Raw genomic sequence first — 21,516 nt, forward strand, 5'->3', positions numbered from 1 at the left:
TAAACAGTAGGTTAAAAACCCCACTGCAACTTTTATTAATATAAATAAAGCAACAAAGGTTTTTTACCACTGCTAACTGGATCACAGAGTACCCTAACACCATGGTTTATCCATTAGCAAAGACCAGCTCTGACCATGTGCCCTGTGTTGTTTCTATTTCAACAAGTATCCCTAAGGCCAAGGTTTTCCGTTTCGAGAATTACTTGGTTGATATGAGTGGGTTTTTGGATTGTGTCCAACAGTCATGGTCTACCCCCACCAGTAAGACAAATTCAGCTGCTGCTTTCACAGAGAAGTTTAAGAGGTCAAGACATGATCTAAAGAGATGGCACACTAGTCTTTCTAGGTTAAAACTGTTAATGCAAGCTTGTAATGCGGTCATCTTAGCCTTTGATAATTTGGAAGATCAAAGACCTTTATCCCAGGCTGAATTTAACTTCAGAAAGTTGGTGAAAGTACACCTTGAAGAGCCGCTACACTTGTAATATATTTATTGCAAACAAAGATGCACAATGAGATGGATTAAAGTGGGTGAGGAAAATTCAAAAAATTTCCAAGCTATGGCTACAGAAAGGATCAGGAGAAACACAATCTCAAGCCTAGTTAATGAGGATGGCCTAACAGTTTCTTCTCACAGTGAAATGGCTGGTTTACTATGGGGTTCTTACAAAGATAGATTGGGGATTGCTTAGGGCATTGACATGCAGTTTGACTTGGGAAGCCTCATTCAACCAGTGTTAGGCTTAGATGCCTTATTTGGGCTTTTCGCTGATTAGGAAATTAATGATGTACTCAAAGGTTTGCCTCTGGATAGAGCTCCGGGACTAGATGGTTTTACTGGGTTGTTTGTCATTGATAGCTATTGATGGGCATCTCCATATCCCGTTGATATGCCTAGTTGATCTGAGACTATCTTCTTCCTTTTTGTCTTCTCCGCAACCACCATATTCTATTCCACCTTAGTGATATATCCATGTCTCATGCTCATGTATTGCGTGAAGATTGAAAATGTTTGAGAACATCAAAAGTATGAAACAATTGCTAGGCTTGTCATCGGGGTTGTGCATGATTTAAATATTTTGTGTGATGAAGATAGAGCATAGCCAGACTATATGATTTTGTAGGGATAGCTTTCTTCGGCCATGTTATTTCGAGAAGACATGATTGCTTTGTTAGTATGCGTGAAGTATTATTATTTTTATGTCAATATTAAACTTTTGTCTTGAATCTTTTGGATCTGAACATTCATGTCATAATAAAGAAAATTACATGGATAAATATGTTAGGTAGCATTCTACAACAAAATTTTTGTTTTTATCATTTACCTACTCGAGGATGAGCATGAATTAAGCTTGGGGATGCTTGATTGTTCCATGCTATTATATTATCTGTTTTGGATGTTTAATAGGCATTTATATGCTATTTTGTATTATTTTTGGGACTAACCTATTAACCGAGGTCCCAGTGCTAGTTTCTGTTTTTTTGCCTATTTTAGAATTTTGCAGAAAAAGAATACCAAACGGAGTCCAAACGGAATGAAACCTTCGCGATGATCTTTCTTGGACCGAAAGGAAACGAGAAGACTTGGAGATGAAGTCAGAGACGCAACGAGGTGACCACAAGACAGGAGGGCGTGCCCCCATGCTCGTGGGCCCCTCATAGCTCCCTTGACCTAGTTCCTTCGCCTATATATACTCTTATACCCTGAAAACATCCAGGAGATCAACGAAACCACTTTTCCACCGCCGCAACCCTCTGTACCTGTGAGATCCCATCTAGGGACCTTTTCTGGCGTCCTGCCGAAAGGGGATTCGATCATGGAGGGCTTCTACATCAACAACATTACCTCTTCCATGAAGCGTGAGTAGTTTACCACAGACCTTCGGGTCCATAGTTATTAGCTAGATGGCTTCTTCTCTCCCTTTGATTCTCAGTACCATGTTCTCTTTGATATTCTTGGATATCTATTCGATGTAATATTCTTTTGCGGTGTGTTTGCCAAGATCCGATGAATTGTGGATTTATGATCAAGATTATCTATGAATATTATTTGGATCTTCTCTGAATTCTTATATGCATGATGTTATATCTTTGCAAGTCTCTTCGAATTATCGATTTAGTTTGGCCTACTATATTGATCTTTCTTGCAATGGGAGAAGTGCTTAGCTTTGGATTCAGTCTTGTGGTGTCCTTTCCTAGTGACAGTAGGGGCAGCAAGGCACATATTGTATTGTTTCCATCGAGGATAAAAGGATGGGTTTTCATCATATTGCTCGAGTTAATTCCTCTACATCATGTCATCTTGCTTAATGTGTTACTCTGTTCTTTATGAACTTAATTAATACTCTAGATGCATGCTGGATAGCGGTTGATGTGTGGAGTAATAGTAGTAGATGCAGGCAGGAGCCAGTCTACTTAACACGGACGTGATGCCTATGTTCATGATCATTGCCTTAGATATCGACATAACTATGCTCTTTTGTATCAATTGCTCGGCAGTAATTTGTTCACCCATCGTAATATTTGCTATCTTGAGAGAAGCCACTAGTGAAACCTATGGCCCCGGGTCTCTTTTCCATATTATTTAATCTCATTCACATCTTGCTAGTTTTTGATCTACTATTTTGCAATCTTTTACTTTTCGATCTATAAACCCAAAAATACCAAAAATATTTACTTTACCATTTTTCTATCTCTATCATATCTCACTTTTGCAAGTTACCGTGAAGGGATTGACAACCCCTTTATCGCGTTGGGTGCAAGTTGTTGATTGTTTGTGTAGGTATTCGGTGACTTGTGCGTTGTCTCCTACCGGATTGATACCTTGGTTCTCAAAACTGAGGGAAATACTTACGCTACTTTGCTGCATCACCCTTTCCTCTTCAGGGAAAAACCAACGCAAGCTCAAGAGGTAGTAGGAATCTGTCATACTGAGGGTTCTTTCCCATGGACAATAAGGTAACTAGTTTAATGAGATATTATCTCATCTCTTATCCCAGTTCATCTGCCTCCTTTAATCACCTGATCGAAATTGTAACAGCCCCAAAATTGGGTTATCAATTTTTGTGCTATTATTCCTTCCTGGCACTCATTTTCAAAATCTTTCCCTTGAGTTTGTTGGATGACTCTGAGACTTCTTGTCATTTCCAGCCTTTCGAAACTTGCTCATGTCGTTTTCAGTGGGCAAGACCTCATTTGCATCATCTCAAACCCTCTCAAACCCTAATTCCAATTTTTGGAATTTGAATATGCCCTTTGTGATTACAAAGGAGCCATCATCTTCCTTGATCTATTGATCATTCCATCTGTTCCTAGAGACCCTCCTATCCTTGTAAACCTTGGATATGCAAAAATATTGCCAAGTCCCATGCAATATTTTTGAATTATGGTTTATTCCTTTTCTTGCCTTTCTGAGGAATAAAATCCAAAGGCATAGCTAGCCATCTCCTAAATTCATGTGAATTGGTGGAGTTGATAATTATGCCTTATCCAAGCTCTGGCTAATATATTGGCCATAATTAAATAAGGAAAATTGCCTTTTCCTATTTAATGCCAATATTGCATTTCTGCCATTTTCTAAAGGAACTACTATTTTTATAGCAGAGAAAATTCCCACATAATTTTTGGAGATTGTCCTTGCTATATAACTAGTTCCATCGTTATCTCATGTTCCACAGATCAAAAATTGGGCACATGATCCAATGCAAATTTCTGCCTTCTCTGAAATTTTGCAAAGCAAGTGCTCTATTCCTAATTCCTTTTGAGCTACAGTTTGGCAGGGTGATTATTATTGATAAATCACCCATGGGTACCAAAGATGAGCTCAATCCTTTCATCCTAGCTCCCTGTGCAATCTTTCAAAGTTTCTGACCAGAATGCAACTTTGTGAAGGAAGTACCTTCATAGAGTTTCCAAATGGGATGAAACTTTTCCATCCACTCAAGTATCCCAAATCATTAGGCTTCACCCAAATTCAGCTCATTTCATTGAACTATGTGAGTACAGGAGCAATTCTTGTTTTCTGTCCAAATTTTCAGTTTGTGAAGCAAGTATATTTTATCTTGCTCCATTATGGCTGAAAATATTCCCAAGCCTTCTCATATCCATATAACCCATCTACCCAAGAGATTGGCTCACTTCATGTAGCCAATATTTTCCTAGAACTTTCTGAAGTTTCTGGTCAAAAGTGATGCTTGTGAAGCAAGTACCAATTTGGCAAGTCCATTTGGTATGATCTTTTTGCACCATCTACATATGACCAGATCATGGAGATTTGCCAAGTGGTAGCTCTATACAACACTCCTAGTGAGTGCTCCTTCCTCCTTTGTTTTCTGGGTCAATTTTGGCAGTTGCAAAGCAACTATGCTAAATCCTTGCCCAAATCCCTTCCAACTTCCCAGGACCTTAGTCCTTGCTAGCCTAAACCTCCCAGAAATCTAGTTTATCCCTTAAGCTCACTGTGTTGATCACCAATATGTTGCCAAGTTGCAATAGAAAACTTGTATAGCCTGTTTCCCTCTGCTCCCTACACTTCTGCCCGTACCATCACCTCATTCTTAATGAGCCTTGGAAGGACTCCACTGCTAACATGGTTTGGCACTAAGTGGGTGGCCAGAGTGTGCAGTGCCTGTGGTGATCACGAGTGAAGCTGGCCAAAACGGTGGTCTGCGCACTGTTGGCCACAGTAGGGCAGCTCCGGCTGGCTCTGGCTCGTCTAAGCTTGTCAATCAGCTCAGCCTCATCGTCACCGTGCGCCTTGACCCATTTCCCCCTTCGTTTTCTTCTCCCGCGAGCCGTGCCAATGACCAAACCGTGCGTGTCCATGAGCACGTTGCCTTCCTCGCTCATGTCCTCTTCTTGCTCTCGTCCGCGAGCGTAGCTCGATTCCGTGACCCCCTGGCGCTCGTCCATGTCCTCCCTCGTCGCCTTCCCACTGCTTCTCTTGAGCCTTGGCCACGCGTGGCCGTCGCCGAAGCACCGACACGTAGCTGCGCCGCGTGCCACCTCACCCTCCTTCTCGAGCCTTCCCCTGCGACTATAAGTAGCCCCTCCGAGCTCTTCTCGACCACCCGCAGCTCTCCGCACTACCCATTCCTCCCCGGAGTCCCTCCTCGACCACCACCATTGCCATGGCCGCCGCCGATCCCCCTGGGCCGCTTCTTGCCGTAGCCCTTCCCCCGCTTGTTTTGCTGCTCCCTAGCATCCCATAGGAGCCCGTAGACCACCGCAACCCTCAACTCCGGTGGCAGAGCCCTGCCAGTGCAGTCCCTCTCCTTGCAGCGTTCGGCCGCCACCGATCTCCATGGCCCCAATGCTGCAGGCTATCCCAAGCCCTTCCAAGACCACCCACGGGCGCGGCGTGGAGTGGCGGAGCTCCGGCGTGCGCCGCCCAGCCCTCCCGTGCCGCCAGTCGCCGGCTCCGATGACCGCTGCGGTGTCCCGCTCAGCCTCTGTCGCGATGGAGAAGAAGGAGGAGAGTAGGAGAGAGAGAAGCCGCCGCAGGCCCCACCTGGCAGCGACCCAGGGCATTGACCTTGTCCTGCCAGCATTGATAAGTGGATGGGCCCCACCCCCATGTGGGCCCCGCTTGCCATAGACCGACACGATGCCCAGTCAGCGTAAGTGGAGACGTAACCCCGAAGTGCGCTTTCGTTTCTTTGGAGACGTATTCTGTGTAGTGCTTTTTCTGTAAATGAAAGCATATTGCCTTGAAATACACTTTCTGTTCTCTGGAAACGTATTTTCTCAAAGTGCGCTTTCTGTTTTCATCCCAGCCCGCCGAAATACTTAGATTGTGAACGTTCACTGTTTAAGCCACTTTTTTGCCTAAAAAGTGAACGGCCACAACTTTGCAACCGTAACTCCGATCGAGGTGATTTTCCAACGCTCACGTTCTCTGTGCATCGAGTTCTTTTTGAGGGGACTATTTTCTTGTTGTTTGCACATTCTGGAAATGCCCATTTTTCCCTTGCCCTAATTCAGCCCCTTTGAGAGCGAACCCCTCTCCGGCAATTTTTTTGAAGTGACCTCACTCATTTCCGGAGTATTCCTCGACCCCCAGGCAAGCCAACCTCTTACCATGAGCCCTGAACTTCCATGTTGACTTTGCTGGTACCTTGTGTGTGTGCTCAGTTGCAGTAGTCTTTATCTGTTTCGTCTGCCGTTATTTCAATTGTGCTATATGTTAGTACTGTTTACCACATCATGCTTGCCTTTCATGATAGCTTTTTCCATGCTTGTTGCATTGTTGTTGATAATATCATGCATGTGTGTTGGTTAGTTTTCATGCCAGTAGTATTGATGCTATGATGATTTTTGTTACACTGTCAATAAGCTAGTACTCGGTATTATCATTGCTTCATATGCTAAAACTGTTAAAGCTTGATATTTGTTAATGCATTTCTTTGTTACATGTTCATTGTTGCATCCTTGTTAATTATGCTCATAATATTGATGATGGTGGATGAGTTAATAACATGACTTAATAATAAACCTCCTCCATCATCAATGGGATCGAGTCATAGTGCCTCCAAATCGAGCTTTCTCTAGTGCAGCCACATTTGCCTTATGGGAGGCCCTAGCTGGGTCTACTGTCATTGCCTCTCGCCGGTGCCTCCAACTAGGTAAGGTTATGGGCGCGCGCTACCCTGACCAGGTAGGCGGACATAAGCCTTGTGTGCCCAAGTTTTTTTGCGCGCTTTGTCCCCATTTTGAACCGTTTTTGCCACGACGGTGGCTGAAGATGCCTTTGGTAGGCATGGGGCCACCAATGACTTAGGCCTGAGAGGGAGTTGGTCGGAGTGGCCGGGAGAGTGTCATGGCAGTCGAACGGTTTTGTCGGAACACCATTGGTCCACCCGAATGGAAGCGAGAGGCCATGGGTTTTGTGGTGTGGGTAAAGTGCGCAACCTCTGCAGAGTGTGTGTTTTTATCTATCGATAGCCGCATCCTCGGTCATGGGCACAAGTTTGTAGTAGCTCACACTATCAGGTCTTGGTCGAAATGGAGGATAAATCTGCTAATAACTAATGTGATAACTAAGATGTGATAAATAATGTGGTGACTTGGACTATGAGATAGCCGTGAGAAGTCACGGTGATGTTTTGATATGACCATGAGATGAGGTCTCGGTAAGTTATGAGTTTGCTCCGAGGAGCCGTGGCAGAGTAAGTGATTGTTGCATGAGGTTAATGCTATATGTCTTCACGGGAGGTAACTGGTAGTCTATTTTCATTATGTTTCCTGATGCCATGCCATGATTTGATATGCTATGCTTTGTTGTTGCCATGTTAGAGTAAGTTTGATATGCCATGATAGTAGATGCTTTGATGTTGCTCATGCTTAGTTTGAGTTATGATTCTAGTTAATATCATGCCATGCTTATAAGTTGTGTTGAAGTAGATTGTTGCATATGCTTGGTTCTTGCTTTGTCATCTGTTTGTTTGGATGCTATGTATTTGGTTGTCTTGCAAGTACATTCAATGTACTGACCTAGCGTGTCATGCCAGTTTTGTAGGTTGTACCCAAATTATTCGTTTGTTCCGTCGTGCTAGGTCGTAATCTTGCTAGTCCTATGAGTTATGGAGCCCAACCAGAGTTAGATGCTGCCAAACCAAGACTTCCGCCGCCATTTATATGGACTTCTGCTGCCATGTAAATAGCCTTAGGGCTATGCCAGAATATTGTATTCATCAATGATGTAATCTTATACACATGTATTTGATGAATATTCTTGTACCTGGAATGCTGTATCATGGACCTGTCGTGTGTCAGGTGTTATCCTGGTCTGACGTGAGAAGGCCCCCTGCTCCCAGCGGATCGGGGTGCCACAGGAGATGGTATCAGAGCAGCCAGGCTGGCATAGGTTATCCTACCATTAGATCACCGCTACCATCAACCTGTAATAACCCTAAGGGATTTGACCCATCCCTGGCATCCGGCATGGCCACTGTTAACCAACAGGTGGCGCAGTTGGGACCGTTATGTCCTCACCCCGCTATCCCCGCCTAGTTATCCATGGAACACATAGCAACCCTATCCTTTCTGGTCAGCCACACCGCTTACCCTTCACCATTAAGGGAAAGGGGCCACACCTTGCGGGCCTGTCCCGCATAGCTGCCTATAAAACCCCCTTTCCACTAGCCGTATCACTCACCCCTCAGTCAGCCATGTCCCTGCAGAGAAGCTTAGCTAGTAGCTCCCCAGCCATGACTAGCACCTTCAAAGCTTCCAAGTTTTACACCTGCACCTATCCGTCAACCATACTGGCTTTCCACCCCTTCTTATCGAGATTCTCACCAAAGCCTTTGGCTGTAATGCTAGCCCCGACTACCTGGTGTTCCAATCGCACTAAAAAAATACACTTCCGTGATGATACGTGTTTGTCACAGTAGGTCACGTTTTCTGTCATGCATGTACATCCATGACGATTTTATGACAGAATCAAGATAGTCATACCTGTGCTGTTGTAGAAGTGTTCCATGACATTACCAAAATTATCATCACAGAAGTGTCCACTTCCATGATGATAAATCACGCGTCACAGAAGTGCTTTCGTCAAGGGTGACCGACACGTGGCATCCACTGTAACGGAACTCCGGTAAGCTATCAGGTCCGGTTTTGGATCCGATAACCCGTTAACAGCCCCGACCAATGGGATTTTCCATGTGTAAAATCACCATTGTCTGGAGGAAACACGTGTCGTCTCACCGTTGGGATAGATGTCATCCACTCATTGGACCGAAGGCGCCTATGATACGTCAACACGTGGCACGACCCAACAAAGGCCCATTCCTGTGACATGGCCGGCCCGTTTGACTTGGTCAAAAGGTGGTGTGCCGGCCCATGGAAAGCCTGTTAACGGCATGTTTGGATATATCCCATTTATAGCCCGCTAACCCAGGGCCCGTTATGACCTATCCGAATTAGGCCAAGTAGCGGCATTTGGGCCGTCCAATATAATTCCAGCCTGTTTTAACTTTCGGCCCATGTATGGCCCATGACGTCTTTTGGCGCATATGAGGCCCTTTGTAACTCTTGGCCCATTAACGACCCGTTGTGAAACTGGCCTGTAATGAACAGTGTATCACTTTGTACCCATTAATGGCCCGTGGTGAAACTAGCCCGTAATGAACAGTGTATCACTTTATACCCATTAACAGCCTGTTATTCTGTCGTGCCGTTTCTAGCCCATGTTATCTTTCGGCCTTCTTAGGGCCCATTTATTCTTGGGCTCATTTCCAGCATTCATTTACTTACGGCCCGTTACTATCATTTTCTGCTTGTGGGCCAAATTCAGCTCGTGGTTACAGTCGGCCCATTTGTGGCTCGTTAATACGTTGGGCCGTTTTCATAGCGTCATCAAATACGACTGATTAACGATGGCCCATTATGGTCGGCCCATGAACGGATGACTCCAACTCTAGCCCAATGACCATAATGCGGTATATTACTGTCCCATGTTTGGCCAACCGATCATACGGCCCGTAGAAGGCCCATTGTGTCTATGAACCGTATATGGCCCATTGTTTCTACGCCCCATAGAAGGCCCATTGTTTCTACGGCCCTTAGAGGGCCCATTGTTTCTATGGACCATAGGAGGGCCATGGTAACTACAGTAAATATGTAGCCCATGGTTATTGTGGCCTAGTTTTAAAAAAATACGTTATTGCGACCACTAGCAAACCGCGGAAAAAGAACTGCATTGACTCCAAGCAAACAAATAAACAAGACAATAAGGAAATAAATAAGAAAGCAACTTACGCTAGGCTATCACGGCTATTACACATATTACATCCACTGGGCATCAAAGTTCGCCACCAGTGCAAATATAGGGAACAATGCAGCATATAAACGCTGCAGCAAAACAAGTCCAGAACTGAAACCACTTCAGAAGAGCTCAATAAACAATATCCTGGGTACCCATAATGCTAGCAAGGTGCTTAGAAAGCTTATTAACTTTCTCTTGTTTGGCCCTTAAATCCTCCAGCACTTGCTGTTGCACCAGAAATTATGCATCTGAATTCTGCAGGGACTTCCTTAGTCCTTCGTCTTCCTGTTGCATAACATCTGATCGATGTCTTTCAACTTGAAGTTGAGATTCAAGAAGCCGAACTGATTCAGGCAAAAAGTCGAAGAGCTGGTGCCAACAGTAGTAGCCAGTAACTCGAACACTACATCAAGACATGACTTTGGGGTTGTCTCAGTGTCTTCAATATAGTTTTTATCAGCTTTCTTGGAGACCAACAGGGATGTCTCACTATCTTGAACCTTATTTGCATTACTTCCTTTACCATTGCATAATTGGGTACTCTTCTCCAATATTTTATCCGCGTTCTAAAAGAGAAACAAACAAACACATCACACGTTTACAATGTAGTATATGAAACTCATTTTGGTAAACCAGTTCAGTAGTAAGGTGGACATCATAACAACATGAAACAAACATATATCTATGTAGTATGGTCACTATGTGGTCTATATCATTTTAGTTTATGTTGCCAAATCAAGATATATACAATTCGAATCATATATATTTAAGACAAAGCAGCATAGATAGAATATAATTGTGGGAAACTACACAACAATAACAACACTTGTAATGTGCATGGCATGAGAACATAACTGTTTATTCAATTGAAACAGAAATGAACATAGAGCAAGTTACAACAGCAAACACGTTAAAGAAACAGGTTTAAAACATACCTGTTGCACCATTGGAGTTTCAATTGCATCCTTCAAATTTAAAATTAGTTGTTATGAGTAAATACAGTGATGCAAGAGCAAAGTAGTATGAACCATAGCTACGGAACCTGACCTGAGAACAATTCTTCTTCTGCTTTAAGCATTGACTTTGTGTTCAGAGTGGTGGTCCTCGTGCTTTGGGCACTGCAGTTGCCTTACTAACTGCTCGTGTTTGGGTGCTCAGTGGTGGAGACGGTGTTGTGTCAACGGGAACTGGGTTACTATCTGCTGGGGTTGGGGTTAGAAGGGGTGTAGCTACTTCTCTGTCCAACTGGGTAGGGGTACAATCTACGTGAGTCTGGGTTATGTGTGGTGGGGCTGGTTCTTGGGCAAGTACAACCATGGTTCTATTTGCATCGACAGGTAGCATGATCTTTTCTGAAGACCGTGTTTTTACTCCCACAGATACTGCCATCACCCCCTCCAATTGAAATGGCTGATAAACAAGAAATGTAATTGAATGTACATACATTGTAAGATAGACAGGTGCAATGGATAGTAGGGAAGAAAACATGGCATGAAATAATTTACATTTATGTTGTCTAACCAAACAGAATAGTAGGACATAATTTCACATATATGATGGCTAATTAAACAGGATAGCATGACACAATTTCACATGTATGATGGCTAACTAAACAGGATAGAATGACATACTTCAAAATATGATGACTATGTAAACAGGATGACATGATATAACTATACGACGTGTCTATTAAAGTGGTTAGCATGCCATAAATCACAAACATGCCATCGATGGAAACATGATGGCATGATATAATTCACGGATAGAATGGCATAATTTAAAATATGATGACTATGTAAACAGGATGAGATGATATAACTATATTATGTCTTTACAAAATGGGTTTGCATGCCATAATTCAGATACATGCTATCTATGTAAACATCATGGCATGATATAATTCAAATATATGATTTATATACTAAGGAAGTGAGCAGAGAGAAATCATATATACAATGTGTCAACTAAGGAGATGGCATTCAATATTGTGTATATGATGTAAAAACTACGCATTGCAATACAACGTATGCATGATATGAGTAATATAACCCTGCCAAGTTTGAGCATACACCTCAGGGGGATAATAGGACTGGTCATCTCTCTCTGAATCCTCCTTTGAAGAGCTATTTGTAACCAGCAAGATATCTGCTTCAGCAGGTAGCATTGTCTGCTCTGAAGACCTTGTTTTCACTCTAGATTTCTCCATCACCAATTCAAATGGCTGATGCACAGGAAGAGCAGTTGAATATACAAACATTGTCGATAAAAGCAATGAGAAATACAAAAAAAGGACGACATGATATAATTCACATATATGACGCTTGGCTAAATAGCATGGCACTGCATAATTCACACATATAATGCCTTGCAACAAGATAGCATTGCATAATTCACATATATAATGTCTTCCAACAAGATGGCATTGCATAATTCACATATATGGTAATTAGACACTAAACAGGTGGCATTCACACAAAGCATGTCTAAACTAAGAAAATGACATAGCAATGCAAGATACCATACACACGATATGAGCAACATAACCCTGCCAAGTTAGAGCATGCACCTTGGGGGGGAATAGGACTGGTCATCTGTCTCTGAATCCTCCTATGAGGAGCTATCTGTAACCAGCAAGACATGCGCTTCATCAGATAGCATTGTCTGCTCTGAAGACCTTGTTTCCACTATAGTTTTTTCCATGACCGTGCCGAATGGCTGATGCACAGGAAGAGTAATTGAATGTACTAAAATTGCTGACAAATTTAACACGTAATAAAAATTAATGGCATGATATAATTCACATATAATACGACTGGCTAACCAGGGTGGCATTGCAAAATTCACATATATGATGCCTAGCTAAACAAGATGGCATTGCATGATTCACATATACGATAAAGAAACTAAACAGATGGTGTCATGGTGGGCGCACGACAGATGCCAAGGGATGGCTAAAGAGAGGAGGAGGCTCGAGGGCGCTGGTGGGCTCCAGAGGCGAGGTTGGTATGAGTGGGCGCGGGACGCCGGACATACCCAGGTTCGGGGCTCTTCGGAGAGATAACACCCCTAGTCCTGCCGAGTGTAGTTTGATGTTTGATAGTACAATGTTGCTCCTGAAGCTGTATGGGGGAGGAAGGAAGCTGGCCAAGGCTTAGGCTGCTCCTTCTCTTTGGTGTTGCTGTCTCGGTGGCTAGTCCTATGCTTACTTGCTTTCATGCCCGTATACGTGAGGGCTCCTCGGGGGTTTTATAGACCAACCCCCCAGGGGTACAATGGTAATGTTACAAGTCGGTGGGTCCGGGTTGTCGGTGTCCGGGGACCTGGGCTGGGACCCGCCGAGGGCCTGTGGTTCGCCGAGTTCCCCTAGATCCGGGCTCCGCGTGCCTAGGGGGACTGTGCGCCGTCTTGTCGATCATCAGGGCGTGGCCGAGTTGAGTCGTGTACAGTGGCTCTCTGTCAGGTCGCCGCTTGCTGTCGTCAGCGGTGAGGGCGGGGGCACTATAGCCACGCCAGCCCTGATCACCGGGTAGGTGAGGGGCACTATTGCCACGCTCCGACTGACTAGAGGCATGGGCGGGGCACTTTTGCCTTGGTCATCGATGATTGAAGACTCGTCCCATCGTACGGCCTGGATGGGCCGGAGCTGACCCATGGCTGGATTGCGGAGCATGCCACGGGTGGAGCTGGCTTGTCGAGGATGCTTTGGTTGTGCTGGGTTTGGCTGTCTCGCGCTAGTTGTTGAGGCCGAGTCGACGCCTCTTGCCGGGTCGGAGAGCTCGGCCGGGTTGCGGGGCTTGGCTGGGTCGAGCGACCCGGCCAAGTGCATGCCGGCTTGAGGGCCGAAGCCAGCCCTGTTGTTTTTGAAAAGGATCCGGGTTCCGTCGCCTGCCCAGGGTTCATCCCCCCGATAGTAGTCCCCAAAGCTGTGAAGGTCCGCCATCTTCGGATGAGTGGGCCTTCGCAGTTTCCCCCTTAAGCAAGGCGGATTCTGCGAGTACCGGGTCTGGCAACACCCACTGTGGTGCCGGTTTTCTTGGAAACCGGTTTGCGGCATCCCGGCCATGGCGGGAACCAAGGAGTCTGACGAATCTTGGGGCAATCCCTCGGGCTTCGTGCGGGCGCCACGTGGTGCCCGAAAGTCAGAGGGGCCTGACAGGCCACACATCTGATGGGACTGGGCGATGGGCTGGGGCTCGCCGCCGCGTGCCCTTGGCCCACGTGCACACGGATTTATTGCGGCGTCCATGGGCCGGTTGCTCTTCCCCGGGCAGTTACTGTGTGTGTACGTGCACACTTATTGCAGGGTAGTGGAACGGGTGCGTGCAGACGATCCCACTCCCCCACGTTCAAACCGAGGGTTATAAATCGGGGGGGGGGGCAGGGGGGCGACAGACATCATTCTCGCACATGCCCTCCTGCCCATTTGCTCTTGGACTGCTCTTTGCAACCGATGCACTGCGGCGCCCGCTGCTCCGAGTAGAACTCCTTAGTCGTCCATCTTCTTTCTCCTTCCTTCGATCATGGCACTGCCGTCGGGCTCTTGGATGGGTTCGAATGTCACCACCGAGGACATCGCCCATCTTCAGGCGTCGCGGCGCCTGCCGCGGGAGACGGATGTCACCATTCGTCTGCCGCGCGGCGAGCAGATGCCGCATCCCGAGGAGTTGGAGCGCGTGGTCTTCCTCACGCACTTCGAGCGCGAATTCGGGCTGGCGGCGAGCACCTTCTTCCGCATGTTCCTGGAGTTCTTCGGGCTCCACCCGCATCATCTTGGCACCGGCGCCATTGTCCAGCTCTCCGGCTTCGTCTCCCTCTGCGAGGGGTACCTGGGGGTCGAGCCCACGATCGACCTCTGGGCGCGCTTCTTCTTCCTGAAGCAGCAGGGCCCGTCGGCTGGAGAGTTCGTCGACCGCGGCGCCGCCGTCATCTTGAAGCGGTCGGGGGCGGACTTCCCTAATATCCCGCTGGAGGATTCTGCCAAGAAATGGCAGAACTCCTTCTTCTACGTCCGCAACCTGGGTGCGGACCGCATCAATCTTCCGGCCTTCGCCATCGCGCCGCCGCGGGCAAAGACAAACTGGGGCTACTCGCCCAGGCGCCCATCGCAGGAGATTCTCAATCTCTGCGAACGAGTGATGGTGATGAGGACGCGGGAGGGGCTCACTGGCAACGACCTCATCATCGCGTTCATCATGCGCCGGGTCCTTTGATACGTCTCCAACGTATCTATAATTTTTGATTGTTCCATGCTATTATATTACCCCTTTTGGATGTTTATGGGCTTTATTTTACACATTTATATCATTTTTGGGACTAAACTACTAACCGGAGGCCCAGCCCATATTGCTGTTTTTTTGCCTATTTCAGTATTTCGAAGAAAATGAATATCAAACGGAGTCCAAACGGAATGAAACCTTTGGGAGCATGATTTTTTGAACGAACGTGATCCAGAGGACTTGGAGTGCAAGCCAAGAAGCTACCGAGGCTCCCACGAGATAGGAGGCCGTGCCCCCCCTGTAGGGCACGTCCCCTGTCTTGTGGGCCCCTCGGGCAGCCACCGATGTACTTCTTCCTCCTATATATACCTACGTACCCCGAAAACATCCAGGGGCACCACGAAACACAATTTGCACCACCGTAACCTTCTGTATCTGCGAGATCTCATCTTGGAGCCTTCACCGGCACTCTGCCGGAGGGGGAATCAACCACGGAGGGCTTGTACATCAACATCCTTTCCCCTTCGATGAGTTGTGAGTAGTTTACCACAGACCTATGGGTCCATAGTTATTAGCTAGATGACTTCTTCTCTCTTTTTGGATCTCAATACCATGTCCTCGCCCTCTCTTGTGGAGATCTATTCGATGTAAACTCCTTTTGCGGTGTGTTTGTCGAGATCCGATGAATTGTGGGTTTATGATCAAGTTTATCTATGAATAATATTTGAATCTTCTCTGAATTCTTTTATGTATGATTGAGTTATCTTTGCAAGTCTCTTCGAATTATCAGTTTGGTTTGGCCTACTAGATTGATCTTTCTTGCCATGGGAGAAGTGCTTAGCTTTGGGTTCAATCCTGCGGTGTCCTTACCCAGTGACAGAAAGGGTTGCAAGGCACGTATTGTATTGTTGCCATCGAGGATAACAAGATGGGGTTTATATCATATTGCTTGAGTTTATCCCTCTATGTCATGTCATCTTGCTTAATGCATTACTCTGTTCTTATGAACTTAATACTCTAGATGCAGGCAGGAGTCGGTCGATGTGTGGAGTAATAGTAGTAGATGCAGGCAGGAGTCGGTCTACTTGTTATGGACGTGATGCCTATATACATGATCATGCCTAGATAATCTCATAACTATGCGCTTTTCTATCAATTGCTCGACAGTAATTTGTTCACCCACTGTAATACTTATGCTATCTTGAGAGAAGCCTCTAGTGAAACCTATGGCCCCTGGGTCTATCTCTTATTATATTTGCTTTTCATCTACTTTTATTTGCATCTTTACTTTTTTGCATCTATATTATAAAATACCAAAAATATATTTATCGTATCTTACTATCTTTATTAGATCCCACTTTCGCAAGTGGCCGTGAAGGGATTGACAACCCATTTATTGCGTTGGTTGCGAGTTCTCAGTTTGTTTGTGTAGGTGCGTGGGACTTTTGAGGAGCCTCCTACTGGATTGATACCTTGGTTCTCAAAAACTGAGGGAAATACTTATGCTACTATTGCTGCATCACCCTATCCTCTTCGAGGAAAATCAATGCAAGCTCAAGACGTAGCAAGAAGGAGGTCTTCGCTCAAGTCAAGACATACCAAGTACCCATCACAAACCCATATTCCTCGCATTTACATTAATTTCCATTTGCCTCTCGTTTTCCTCTCCCCCACTTCACCCTTGCCGTTTTATTCGCCCTTTCTTTCCCAATCTCCTCCTCTCTTTTGCGCTTGCCTTTTTCTGTTTGCTTGTGTGTTGGATTACTTGTTGCCATGGCGCAAGATAATACCAAATTGTGTGATTTCTCGAATACCAATAATAATGATTTCCTTAGTACTCTGATTGCTCCTCTTAATGATGTTGAGTCTTGTGAAATCAATACTGCTTTGCTGAATCTTGTTATGAAAGATCAATTCGCCGACCTTCCTAGTGAAGATGCCGCTACTCATCTAAACAACTTTGTTGATTTGTGTGATATGCAAAAGAAGAAAGATACGGATAACAATATTGTCAAATTGAAGTTATTTCCGTTTTCACTTAGAGATCGTGCTAAAGTTTGGTTTTCGTCTTTGCCTAAAAATAGTATTGATTCTTGGAACAAGTGCAAAGATGTTTTTATCTCTAAGTATTTTCCTCCCGCTAAGATTATCACTCTTAGGAACGATATTATGAATTGTAAACAACTTGATCATGAGCATATTGCCCAATCTTGGGAAAGAATGAAATTGATGCTTCGCAATTGCCCTACTCATGGTTTGAACTTATGGATGATCATAGAAAATTTTTATGCCGGTTTGAACTTTGCTTCTAGAAATCTCTTAGATTCGGTCGCGGGAGGCACGTTTATGGAAATCACGTTTGGAGATGCTACAAAACTACTTGATAATATTATGGCTAATTATTCTCAATGGCACACCGAAAGATCTTCTAGTAAAAAAGTGCATGCTATAGAAGAAATCAATGTTTTGAGTGGAATGATGGATGAACTTATGAAATTGTTTGCTACTAAAAATACTCCTCTTGATCCCAATGATATGCCTTTGTCTTCCTTGATTGAGAATAATAATGAATCTATGGATGTGAATTTTGTTGGTAGGAATAGTTTTGGAAACAACGCTTATGGAAATTCCTACAATAATTCTTATGGTAATTTTAATAAGATGCCCTCTGATTTTGAGAATAGTGTGAAAGAATTTATGATTTCTCAAAAGAATTTTAATACTTTGCTTGAAGAAAAATTGCTCAAAGTTCATGATTTGGCTAGGAACGTTGATAGACTTTCGCTTGATGTTGATTCTCTTAAACTTAGATCTTCTCCTCCTAAGCATGATATCAATGAGTCTCTCAAAGTAATGAGAATTTCCATTGATGAGTGTAAGGAAAGAACCGCTAGATTGCGTGCTAAGAAAGATAGCTTCATAAAAGCGTGTTCTTCTAGTTTCCATGAAAATAATGATGAGGATCTTAAAGTTATTGATGTGTCTCCTATTAGATCTATGTTTTTCAATATTAATTTTTATGATTATGGCACTGATGATGAATCAACTTTGCCTAGAAGGCGTCCCAAGAATTCAGAATCTTTAGATCTTAATGCTAAATTTGGTAAAAGTGAGATTGGAGAATCCACAACTTCTAATAATATTGATCCTTCTATCTCGGATTTCAAGGAATTTGATTATGAAAATTGCTCTTTAAAAGGTTGTATTTCCTTGTTGCAATCCGTTGTTAATTCTCCTCATGCTTATAGTCAAAATAAAGCTTTTACCAAACATATCGTTGATGCCTTGATGCAATCTTATGATGAAAAACTTAATTTGGAAGTTTCTATACCTAGAAACTTAATGATGAGTGGGAACCTACTATAAAGATTAGAATTAAATATCATGAGTGTTTTGCTTTGTGTGATTTGGGTGCTAGTGTTTCCATGATTCCGAAAACTTTATGTGATATTCTTGGTTTCCATGATCTTGATGATTGCTCGTTAAATTTGCACCTTGCGGATTCCACCATTAAAAAGCCTATGGGGAGGATCAATGATGTTCTTATTGTTGCAAATAGAAATTTGGTGCCCGTGGATTTTATCGTTCTTGATATAGATTGCAATCTTTCTTGCCCTATTATTCTTGGTAGACCTTTCCTTAGAACGATTGGTGCGATTATTGATATGAAGGAAGGGAATATTAGATTCCAATTTCCGTTAAAGAAAGGCATGGAGCACTTTCCAGGAAATAAAGTCAAATTACCTTATGAATCTATCATGCAGGCTACTTATTAATTTAGTGCCAAAGATGGCACTCCTTAGATCTATCTTTGCTTTTATACCTAGCTAGGGGCGTTAAACGATAGCGCTAGTTGGGAGGAAACCCAATTTTCTTTATGTTTTTTTTGCTCCTGTTAAGTAATAAATCTTGCATCTACCTTCTGTTTAGATGTGTTTTTATCTTTTAATTAGTGTTTGTGCCAAGTAGAACCTATAGGATAACCTACGATGATAGTTGACTTGATTCTGCTGAAAAACAGAAACTTTGCATGCAGGAATATAATTTTGTTAAATCACAGGGACGTGATTTTGCATTTATTCTTTTTTATTCTGTTCAATAAACAAATTGTCCAGGACTTCCTATTTTGGTAGGATTTTTAGAGTTCCAGAAGTTTGCGTTAGTGACAGATTGCTACAGACTGTTCTGTTTTTGACAGATTCTGTTTTTCGTGTGTTGTTTGCTTATTTTGATGCATCAATGGCTAGTAAAATAGTTTATAAACCATAGAGAAGTTGAAATACAGTAGGTTTAACACAAAAATAAATAAATAATGAGTTCATTACAGTACCTTATGTGGTGGTTTTTTTTTCTTTCACTAACGGAGCTTATAAGATTTCCTGTTGAGTTTTGTGTTGTGAAGTTTTCAAGTTTTGGGTAAAGCTTTTATGGACTATGGAATAAAGGGTGGCAAGAGCCTAAGCTTGGGGATTACCATGGCACCCCAAGATATTCAAGGATAGCCAAAATCCTAAGTTTGGGGATGCCCCGGGAAGGCATCCCCTCTTTCGTCTTCGTTCATTGGTAACTTTACTTGGAGCTATATTTTTATTCGCCACATGATATGTGTTTTGCTTGGAGCGTCGTGTATTATATTTGTCTTTGAATTTTAGTTTACCACGATCATTCTTGCTGTACACACCTTTTTGGAGAAGCCTATTTGATTAGAATTTGCTAGAATACTCTATGTGCGTCACTTATATCTTTTGAGCTTGATGGTTTTTGCTCTAGTGCTTCACTTATATCTTTTAGAGCACGGTGGTGTCTTAATTTTGAAGAAATTATTAGTCTCTCATGCTTCACTTATATTATTTTGAGAGTCTTTTAGAACATCATGGTATTTGCTATGGTCATAAAGTTGGTCCTAGAATGATGAGCATCCAAGTTGGGTATAATAAAAACTATCATAGAAAGTGAATTGGATGCTATGATCAATTTGATGCTTGATAATTGTTTTGAGATATGGAGGTAGTGATATTAAAGTCATGCTAGTTGGGTGATTATGAATTTAAAGAATGCTTGTGTTGAAGTTTGTGATTCCCGTAGCATGCACGTATGGTGAAGCGCTTTGTGATGAAGTTGGAGCACAATTTTATTTATTGATTGTCTTCCTTATGAGTGGCGGTCGGGGACGAGCGATGGTCTTTTCCTACCAATCTATCCCCCTAGGAGCATGCGCGTAGTGCTTTGGTTTTTGATGACTTCTAAATTTTTGCAACAAGTATATGAGTTCTTTTGATTAATGTTGAGTCCATGGATTATACGCACCCTTTCATCCTTCCATCATTGCTAGCCTCTCTTTACCGTGCAACTTTCGCTGGTACCATACACCCACCATACTCCTTCCTCAAAACAGCCACCATACCTACCTATTATGGCATTTCCATAGCCATTCCGAGATATATTGCCATGCAACTTTCCACAGTTCCGTTCATATGACACGCATTACTTTTGTCATATTGCTCTTTGCATGATCATGTAGTTGACATTGTATTTGTGGCAAGGCCACCTTCATAATTTTCATACATGTCACTCTTGATTCATTACATATCCCGGTACACCGCCGGAGGCATTCATACAGAGTCATATCTTGTTCTAGCTTTGAGTTGTAATTCTTGAGTTGTAAATCCATAAAAGTGTGATGATCTTCATTATTAGAGCATTGTTCTAGTGAGGAAAGGGTGATGAAGACTATGACTCCCCCACAAGTCGGGATGAGACTTCAGACTTTACAAAAAATAAAGAAAAAAAAGAAGAAAAAAAAGGAAGAAAAAAAGAGAGAAAGGCCAAAAAGAAAAAAAGAAGGCCAAAGAAAAAAAAGAAAGAAGAAAAAAATAAAAATGAGAGAAAAAGAGAGAAGGGACAATGCTACTATCTCTTTTTCCACACTTGTGCTTCAAAATAGCACCATGATCTTTATGATAGAGAGTCTCAAATGTTGTTACTTTCATATACTAGTGGGAATTTTTCATTATAGAACTTGCCTTGTATATTCCAATGATGGGATTCCTCAAAAGTGCCCTAGGTCTTCATGAGCAAGCGAGTTGGATGCACCCACTTAGTTTCTTTTGTTGAGCTTTCATATATTTATAGCTCTAGTGCATCCGTTGCATGGCAATCCCTACTCACTCACATTGATATCTATTAATGGGCATCTCCATAGCCCGTTGATACGCCTAGTTGATGTGAGACTACTTCTCCTTTTTGTCTTCTCCACAACCACCATTCTATTCCACATATAGTGCTATGTCCATGGCTCACGCTCATGTATTGCGTGAAAGTTGAAAAAGTTTGAGATTATTAAAGTATGAAACAATTGCTTGGCTTGTCATCGGGGTTGTGCATGATTAAATACTTTGTGTGATGAACATAGAGCAACAGCCAGACTATATGATTTTGTAGGGATAACTTTCTTTAGCCATGTTTTTTTGAGAAGACATGATTACTTTGATTAGTATGCTTGAAGTATTACTATTTCTTATGTCAATATGA

Source organism: Triticum aestivum, chromosome 2B, assembly GCF_018294505.1.
Source record: "Triticum aestivum cultivar Chinese Spring chromosome 2B, IWGSC CS RefSeq v2.1, whole genome shotgun sequence".
Taxonomy (NCBI): Eukaryota; Viridiplantae; Streptophyta; class Magnoliopsida; order Poales; family Poaceae; genus Triticum; species Triticum aestivum.